The sequence below is a fragment of the Anomalospiza imberbis genome, chromosome 1 (assembly GCF_031753505.1).
Source record: "Anomalospiza imberbis isolate Cuckoo-Finch-1a 21T00152 chromosome 1, ASM3175350v1, whole genome shotgun sequence".
In the NCBI taxonomy this organism is placed as follows: Eukaryota; Metazoa; Chordata; class Aves; order Passeriformes; family Viduidae; genus Anomalospiza; species Anomalospiza imberbis.
Genome location: NC_089681.1, coordinates 89764379 through 89774760, shown reverse-complemented (window position 1 = coordinate 89774760; position 10382 = coordinate 89764379).

Here is a 10382-nt window from a genome sequence, read left to right as displayed (position 1 = left end):
AATAGGTATTAGCATGCTTTGCTTCCCTCTCTTAGGCAACTATTTCCATTAGATCTTAATACTTTAGGCAAGAGAGAGAAAGCAAGAGAGCCAGTGTGAGAGAGCAAATTCCTCTTGAATAACACAGCTTGTTTACAAACCTTCCACAGCCTGAACTAAGCCAACGGGAGGTCTCTAAATTAGCTATTGGAAAGGCATTTCAGGAGGGTTTGTGTGCTGGAATGGAATTGATAATAAAAGTTTCTTGTCTGTACCCTGTGAGCTGATTAGCTCAGGAAGAGTACACACAGTGTTACAATTAGCATTCAAAGCCTATTCATCTGTACACTGGCACAGAGAACAGTCTCTGTGGGAGGCTTAACTGGGAGAATTATTCCTTCTTCTGTGGTGTTTATAGTTAGTTGAGCTTTAAAGGATCCAAAGCCTTTGAAGAGACTTGGTCTTCAGGAAATCATTGAAGATGCTAGAAGCTGAGGTGGTTAGGAATTGTCAGGTCTCAGAGGGGCTGCTATATTGCTCTCTATCAAGCTTGGCATTTTGCACTACGAAAACATTGTTTAATCAGTAACACATCTAAAGTAATGTCAGTAGTCAGGATTCAGTAGCTAAGACAATGGAACGTGTTTTATGTGACTTCTTTCTGCAATGTTGCAGTTGCTAGTACAAATGTGGAAAACCACAAAAAATTGAATAAATTAGTAGTCCTATAGCAGTATAGTTGTGCCTGTTTTTCAGGTATAATAATAGGCCCTGCATTTAAAGAAGAAATTAAAATTTAAATAAATGGGGCTGAAATACCATGGAGTACCACAAGCATGTGATTTCCTAACATGGGATGTTGCATTAACAGTGCTCTTGCATGCAGGTTTATCCAAACAAGGCCAAAGTCTGAACTTCCTTCTCACCCTTCTGTAACTGTCAATACCAGCAAAGATTGACAGAAATCCAAAGGATACTTACATTGTTTTCACTCAACCAAATGCTACATTGGGAATCCCAGACTCCCCTATCCCTGTGTAATGTGCGCAAAACAAGCTACCTTCAGGTCTCATCTGTGGGCAGGTGTGGGGGACTGCCAGTCCTGCCGGATGCAAGTTTTCATTTTTGTCCATGTGTCCTAAGAGCAAAGGTTTTCAAGGACAGCATCTCCATGTGAGAAGGGCTGTGGGCCAGGTCAGTGCTTTGCAAGCTTCCCCTCAACGAAAGGAATGAAGAAAAGCCTTAATGCTCTGGGGGGAAGCTGACCTCAAAATTCTCCTAAGTTCCCCAAGTCAATTTGGATTTTGTTGCCTTTTAGCTTCCAAAAGGTCTTTGTGTCTGTTTTGTTACCTCTGAGGTTATTTGCCCTCCAGCTACTAATTTGCTGTCACGTGGCAGGAGCCTGAGTGCTCTAAACACCTGTCCCAAGGGTTGAGAATCCATTCAGGCTGTTCCTGACACCAGGCAGATGTGGGAGCTAGGAAGGTTGCTTGTGCAGCCAGCTTGGCTTTCTACTCTTTGCAAGATTGCACCTTACCTGCCTTTCTTCCCACTAATGCCTCTCTGAATACATCATTATGTATTAACAGGATGGTACCCTCTTTGATAGTCTTCCAGGCTCCAACTGCTTTTAGCATTCAGAAATGCACTCTGAGCTTAGTCTCAACTCCTTCCTCGTTAGCCTGCTTCTGCATCTCAGCATCTGCTGAGATCAAGTAATTCCCTTCCTTCATTTATATTTATATTTTGAAGGTATTTATAGATTCAAGCTATGGCCCCACGAGTTTTCTTTTCTCTAGGTTATATTTATAGATCTTTGATAAGCATCCCCTAGTATTTTGTTCTTATCTTCCAATGCTTATGTGTTGATTGTAAGCAGTTGCTTTGCTGTCTTCCCCCCTCCCCCCACATGATTTTACTCTGCATTATTCCAAATGTGGTGATGCTAGGTCTCATTTTAATGTAACTATATTAATTGAAAATGAGGCAGCCCCAGTAGCTCTAATACATAATCCTTCAACAATCCAGCCCTGCAAAATATTCTTAAACGGTTACTATTTTCATACCTTCTAGAAGATCGTTGCTGTTTCTTGTGTTGCTTGGGATAGGGACTGTCTCTAGCTGTCTTTACAGTACTCAGTGCAGTGGATTTCCTCTTGCCTCTGGATTCCTTCTCTTGTTCTCTAATGTGAGATAATAGAAACAAAGGCAGCAATGACTGAAGAGTGAAGAATCACCAGAATCTCACCAGCTCAGCTTTTGTAAAACACTTAATTTTCACACTGAACATTCCCAAACTGCTGTAACTGTAAGAGAGTTAGAATTGAAGGTGATAATGATATGGACTGGTGCAGATTTCCCTGAACCATACGCAAAATCGGCAATCTAGGCTCATAAATTAAGTTCAATAGCTGTGAAAGTGCCTTGAATTATTTAGCTTACTTGTCCAGTGAGAACTGAAAATTATTAAACTCTTGCCAAATGATGTATGTACAATTTTTTCACAGCACATTTTTCCTTGTGTACAGATGGCATATTTTTAAATAAACATGGTCTGGCATCCTTCTGCCCTCAGATTCATTTTGAGTCTTTTTATAGATTTTTCTTCCATTTCCTCCAAATAACTTTGCTCTAATTTTGCCTCCAAGTTTCAGAGAGAACCTTGTTTGTATCTTCATGAGTATTCTGACCTTAAAATATCTTGACTTAAGAATTTGTCTGTGTGATAATGCAAGCTAGATTCAAGAAAGAAGAATATGATTTTCCTCTTAGTTTACTGTTTTTTTAACTTCTTGGAACAAATGAAAACTTAACTTGTTCTGAAACAACTGGGGATTTAGTTTACATCTGCCTGGGATTTCCTCTGGTGAGAAGGCATTTTCTTAAACAAGTAATTATCAAAAGGGAGACACTGCTGTAATTTCAAATAGTGGTAGATAACAGGAATTTTGTTACACAGTCTTACTGATTTTAGGAATGCCCTTCTCTCTTTATCACTTAGTAGCTCTTGATAATGGTTGAAAAAATTGATATTTACATGGACCTTACAGAATCTAGGAGATGTATAGCATATTAGAAGTATCCTGTTTTCTTAAGCACGTTTTTCAAAGGTTACCCTAGCCCAGAGTAACAAAGCTTAATACATGCTTGTTGAAAGGTTTGTTTGGTTTTCTTTTCTATTACCTCAAAAAGTTTAACCTTTTAAGTAAGTCAAAAAAATATATTCAGCATCAACATATCTCATGGGTTTATCCAGAATATTTCAGAACAGAGTAAAAGCACTTGTCACAGCAGAGGGGAGGATGGCACAGTGATTCTAACAGTGTGCTGTTGAGCCTGGACATCCTGTGCTGTTTTCACTTTTTGTGCTGTCTTGTGTCTCTGAGTGAGGGCTTGGGTTAGAAAGCCATAAAAGTCCAATGGGGTGGAATAACTGAAAGCTTGGAGACTCAAAACCTGTAATTTCAGTGACTAGTACACCTAGTACTCATAAGATTAAGTTACACTTTATAGGAGAACATTTCTGTGACAGACTCTTTACACATTTTACATGTATATTTTATAGTAGGGTGAGCAATTTCCCAATTTTGTCATCTAAGGCTGCATTTTAAAAGAGTCTCCTCTTATGTGTGCAAGAATGTAATGGCCATAGAACCCCATTTGCAAATAGGTCATTGCTGGCAAACCTGGAGGATGTTTGATGCATTTTAATTCTGTTAGTAGGAGCAATAACCTAATGATGGTAAATAAGATCATTCCTAGATGAGGAAATGAGGGATTATTTGCCTAATAAACCATTTGTATAAGGAAATGCTTATTCAAGGTTAAAAATGTTTCCAAACTTCAGCAAAAATCTTGGCATAAAAGCCTCCAATCTGCTGTCACTTTATCTTCACAAATCTAGGATGCTGCTGTAAGGTTAAAGTGTGGAGATGCTGTGTGAGCTGGTCTGCAGTACCATCAGTACCATAATCTCTGCTTACTTCTGTAGCTAAAAAAACAAAAGCCCCTTTTCTCCCCAGTTAGTTGTTGAGAAACAGTAACCTATTAAGTGTGCTATCACTAAGGGATTTCCAAAAGAGCATTATACTAGTGACTGTAAAAGCCACATGTGGCAGACTGAAAAAACACATAAATCCCCTTGTTTTATGCTGCTACAGCTTTGACAGGGCCCCCTCTTGGAACGGTTGCTCCTAAGATGCATTAATTATAGCACTTAAGTTCCGATGTTCAGTGGAAGAGAGGCATGAACTGACCTTTCCAGACGGAAAAGGTTAATGTTGAAACACACCGGTTTCAGCAATCTATCTTCTCAAAGTAACCCCAGAGTTTATGGTTTGCTTAACTATACAGTGTTGCTGTTCCCTTGAAAAATAACTTTCTTTCTGAAGTGATCTATGTAGCCAAACCAGTGTTCCCACTTATAAACTGAATTTTAATTGCCTGCTAGCTCTCTCGTATGTCTCTGTCACCTGAGAGCATGGAGCAGATGTTTAAATGCATCTGCATCCTAGGTGCTGCTGTGGTGGCAGCCAGAGAGATGTTCTCATAAAATCTTCACGGTAGTTCTTGTCTACAGTCATTCTGGGAGGGGCCTGACAACAGTGCCATGCTTCAGGAGATGGCTATAAGTGGGATAATGGGATGTCCTTATCCACTTGGCATCAGTTGTTTAAGTTACTCCACTTACATAACAGTGATGGTAATCAGACAACCATGTCACATCAGAAATGTTAATTGGGTGTTGAGTAGTAAATCTGAGCAAAGGAGAACTCGGGATCAGTATTAGGATCAATTCTTTACCGGGAATTTTTGGAGTAGACCATCTATGGAGAAACCATGGAGATTTCATTGCTTCAGTTACCTGAAGTGACTAGACAGGGCTCTGGAGCAACGTAGAAATTTATTTTCTATTGAGAATTCAGAAGCATCAGATGTATTATCTTACCTAACAGCTTGTGTCTCTGCTTGATATCCTCTGAATCTTTCTTTCCCAGGAAGATTGACAGCCTTCTATGGGGAAAGAGGACTTTGTGACTGCCAAACCCTTGGAAGTGCCCCTCCTGGCTGCTCTGTTCTGCATAAAGCAAGACCCGCATTTGCAGTTCCTCTTGCTCTGGCTCCAGGTAACCCAGCCTCCTCCTCCTTTCCAAATGGGAGTATAATGGGCATGTGTGGGATAGGTGAAGTACAGACACTACACCAGTTCCACATGTTCAGCTGAAATGCCAATACAAGTGTATTTCATTAAATGCTTGCGATGCTCTATGGCCTGAAAGATCATTGCTCCATTCATTGCTTTGCCTTGCCTTGCTCTAAATGAATGGGACTAATGATGCTTCCAACTCCTTCCATCAGGAGTTTATTTTGCAGTTTAACAAAGTGCCAGGACATCCCTCCTGATACTGTCTGACTTACATTTTTCATTGCTCAACTTCATCCAATTAATTTTACTTTAAAAATAAATATTTTATAGTTTTGTGTTTTTACATGCTCTGAATATTTTTAGGTTGTTCTTGTAATCCCCAAGTAGCCATTACTGGGAAATATTTTGTTCTTCTTTTTTTGGAAACTACATGCTGCATTTAATTGTAAGCTTGTGACTACCATGAAGATAATAAAAAGTCATTTAATTTAGAACTGATTGGAAATTATAGTCATGGGGCAGGAAGCCAACAGGAACAGTAGGCCAAATTCAGTAAAGTTTTTAGGTCATTAGTTTTCAACGAAATAAATGCTGGCATTGGTGTGAGGCTGGGACTCTATGAGAGAGTTAAAACCCTACATTAGGAGACAGGACCCCAAATGCTTTGCTGGACAGAAGACTTTGTATTTCTATATATTGAAAGTATGTCAGAGCAGGAAGCCCTGACTGCAGCGTATATGGGGACAGACATTTTCGCTCAGGGCTCTGGGGGATCACAACTATGCATCATGGGGTGTAGGCTGGTTCTGTATCTATTTCCTCAACTTTAGGTCAATGACCTTAAGAAAGTTTGAAAAAGCTTTGGCAACAGACTGAGGAGACAGGAGGCAAAAGGGTGCCCTGATCTGCCCAGGCCTACAGCAGTTCAGGGAAGGAGGACTGTCACAGAAGACAGCTTTCAACAAAAAGTAACATTAATTAGCTTTGTGTTTTATTGCTTATGTGTGTGTAAGTGGCATTGCAACAGTAGACATGTCTACACCACTACTTCTGTTAAAAGACTTTATTATATGCCTAGGAAATTGAAGAGGTGAAAATCTCCTTTTTGAAGCTGCTAAAAGGAAAATTGCCAGCCTGAAAACAACCTGGCAACCTGGCTTGCAAACCAAGAGGCCTACAGCTTACAGAAAGTGCCAGGAAAGCTTTTCAAAAGGAGCAAAGTGGTGTGGCACTACACAATGGCAGGAGGGCTTGGTGTTGTGCAAGAGATTTCCAAACACTATGATAGTGTGAAGTACATCCTAGCACAGACAGACATATTATCCAAGCCAGGCTGAGCCATTGGTCTAGAAGGCAAAGGAGGTTCTGAAATAACCAGAGCCTTCAAAGCAGTTTGTAGGAGGTGGTGCATGCCTCAAAAATTACAGACTTTAAAGCACTTTAAACCAGCCTTTTAAAAAGCTGGAAAAACAGTATAGTATTCACAATTGTGTTATCTGCAACATTAATTCTCATACCCAATGCTTCTATATTACCATTCCTACACAGGCAGGATCCATCATCCCTTGTACTATATGCAAAACACCTATCTATCGAAACAATATGGCAAGACTGCCTTGTGTGACTGTTCCTGCAAATGCAGGAACAGTTTATACTGACATCTTATCTGTCAATTTGGTCTGTTTCACAGCAGAAATGACACAAAGGACTTTATGTATGGTCAGATCCTCCACCCGTGGTGCCAATCAACACAGCAATACACACAGATTTTGCCTTTGGATAGATCTTCAAATCAGGAGATCCCATGGAAAATCTTCAGGACTGTTTGAAAATCCCATCTCTAGAGCTCTGGTGTTGAGTAGTCTAATGCTTGCTTGTGTTGCTGTCCAGAAGTTCAGACAGTCACCTGGTCAGCGTTCAGTCAACACGGTGTTAGTCGGCTATCTCTCCATTCCAGAGAGACTGGGGAGTTCCTGTCTCAGCCTGCCTGACTAGCTGCTCTTTCAGGAGCCAGGCAGCTGAGGGATGATGCTGCCTGGCTGGTGGTGCTGGGACTGATCAGCTCTGCCATACACTGGAAGGTGTAAAGGGAGGCAGCAAGGTTGGCAGCATGGTCACACACCCCTGGGGCAATGGAGGCCAGAGTGCTGCCCCATTCCTCCTAGGGCAGAGCGGCTCTAGCTAGGGGAATCCAGGGAGAACCAGGTTTCCTCTCACTATTGCCCAGGCCAGCACAGTCATCATACTCAGACGTGGCTGCTCCAAGTGAAGCAATGTTGGTGCATACCTTTGGAAACATGGGAGGAGCAAAGGACCAAGTGTCATGGCCTGGGAAAGCAAATAGGTTGATGGCCACATCATCTAGGGCAGGCAGTGATGCAAGGGAAGATGTCAAGGAGAAAGTTGGCCAAGTGCAGGGGTACAGAGTGCCTGGCAGAGGTCCCTGAGCTGACCCAAACTGTGTGCCAAGAGACCTTGCTCACAGAGCCACTGGTGCAGTGAAGAGCCTAGGCATAGTCCCAGGGGCATCCTCTAGTGCATGGAGGACCATGTGGTCAGTGCTGACAGAAGCATCTTTTCCCTCTCCCTCTTTGCAAGGTTTTCAGAAATCTGGCCAGACCAGAACTCAAACAACATTAGGGCTCTTAAGGGCTTTTGAGTACAATTTCACTGTTTATTGGCATTATTTTCATTACTTCTGGAGATTAACCATAGGGAGAGTCTTCTGTTCAACTGTCCTGTGTAATTCCTTGCAGGCCAAACTGAATTTTAAAAACTGGATGGCATTTCAAGTATTGCTATTTAAAATAGATTTTCTTTTCCTATTTTTTTTAAGATTCCTGCTTTTCAAAACCCTTTTTCATTTGACATTTTACAAAAATAACATTTTCATGAGAAATGTTCATTTTCAATGAGCCTGGTCAGATGACACAAGCTTTCCATCAAATGCAGTAATTTTAAGATGAGACAGAGAATGTGGAGAAAAACAACACATGAAGATTAGAAACAGTAAATTAGAAAAACAAAATATTTTGTTCTCAAAACCAGCCAAATATTTTTAAAGAAGTCTATGCTTGGTTTGTTCCTTTCATTTTAATGAACATGTGACAAGTATGTTTTTATCCTCTTTTCAGGTTCTCTGATAACCAGGATTGGCAGGGTACTGGAAAGGATATGCCCCTGCTGCTTGGACTTCTCCTGTCTGGCATTTCATGCCCTGAAACACTGTAATTTAGATACCCGCCTTCCATTGTCACTGCTGCAACACCTCTAATTTCAACCATAGTTTAAAGTGCTTTAGTAGCTCTCTTGGTGCTATTAAAATTCCTGAAGATGCAAACATACTAGAAGCTTGTCCATAAAGGAAAAGGTGCTTGATTTAACTCTTTCTAATAAGAGAACATTTGTAATTAGAAAACTCAAGAAAATTATGATGTGCCACTTCAGGACATGCAAAAGATACCAAACAATGCCTATTTTAGGACTCTGCATAGCCCAACCACTGGGATTTAGGAAATAGCATGCTGCTGCATTGGATGTTGTGGTTGGTCCCCTTTGCTGTCTCTACTTTAACATTTTAATTTTTTACTGTTGTTACATCAGGAGTTCTTCACCCAAACCAGAATTTCTCACTACGTAAGCTATACAGAAACAATTACTGTGCCAAGTGCTGGCAGTGTCCCAAGGTTTTCTGCTATGTCAGGACATCAGCCCTCTTCTTCTTGAAAAGACCTAAAATTAAATGCATTTCCTCATTATTAACTTAGTTCTATGAGAGCTGGCAGCACTGACCAGAGTGGTCTTTCTGTATTAAACCTTTCAACATTTTTGTGATCTTTTTATTTGGTGCTGCAAGGTGCATTTTTCTTTGCTCTGATTCTTGTGCTTAAAACCTGTTTCTGTAACTGAGTGTATATGAAACATTTTTCCTTCTTTCATTTTCGTGGTTTGGCAGTGAACAAGCAAATGCTTTGTGTCATTGGCTAAACTTAAATAGTATTTTATTGTCAGAAGTTAAATGGGAATGCCCAGAACATGAAAAGAAACAAGCATTTTACTTTTTTGAGCAGAATTAGAAATAATATAACAAATATGCATCCTTCTGCATTAATGGGATTTAACACGAGTATGATTGGTCAAATGATAATATAGAATGGAAATCCTGTATAATGGCACAAGTTCCTTGGAACGATTTCTTTGCTGGGCCTTTGCATCTTTTTTAGCTGGTCATTCTGATGGAAAACACACCCTTTCTACTTACATAAGTATCTTCCCAGCAGATCTTTTCTTGCTTCAATGGCAATAACAACTTCTTTCTGTTCCAGTCTCTGGAACTCTTGAGGGTATTATTTTCCCACAAGATCAGTGAGTTAAATTGCCTGCCATGACACATCTGAACATTATTCCATTCCCAAAGAGCAAGAATGAAGCACTTCTCATAGAAGTAGCAATCCTTTAAGGGTACTTGAAGTTGCATCTTTTGGACCACTACTTATGGAAAAATTGTCCCAGGGATTTTTGCTGTTTGAGTATTTTTTAGTTATTTTTCATTTCATTTTGTCTTGCATCTTTGGATAAACTGCTGACATTTCTCCAAGCCTGACCAGAACTATATTGAAGATGATATGCAACCAGCCTTTTATTAAAACTTAAAATATGACCATCAGGAGGTCAGACACTGAAGAACTGTATTTCTCTCAGCTTTTCTAATTAATTACATAATGGACAGATTGAATTGCTAAACTGTCTGAAGTGGCTGTTATGTGTTTTCCTGGGGTTTCTTTTAGCAACGGAAGATAAAAAGTTACATGACTACAGAAAAAAAAGAAGTGGAAAAAAATTTGAATTGAGACTTATAAATTGTTTCTTCAGAAGTAATAGTGACTCATACTTTTATTTCTTTTACAGGGGATAAATCGGAGGTGTTTTGGCTAAGAAACAACTCTTCCCTGGAGGGAAAAAAGGCCAAAAGCCAATTCACAGAAAGACAGGTTGAATACTAAAACTCAAGATGACAATCTGACAGCCACTTGGCATCTGCTCTCAGATGGCAGCCAGCTGGCTTCTCACAACAGTATATGCACCAGCAACATTGTTAGGAAGAGCTTGCTGAGAAAGGCAAGGCAGTCCCTGCTTCGACGTGACACCTCCTGTGAGGCTCCTCTTGTGCAGAGCCTGGTGGGTTGGTGCATCACAGCGGGGCTGCTCTGGCACTGCTGCCTTTCCCCACAACATGTGCACTCTCTGGCATCTGTAA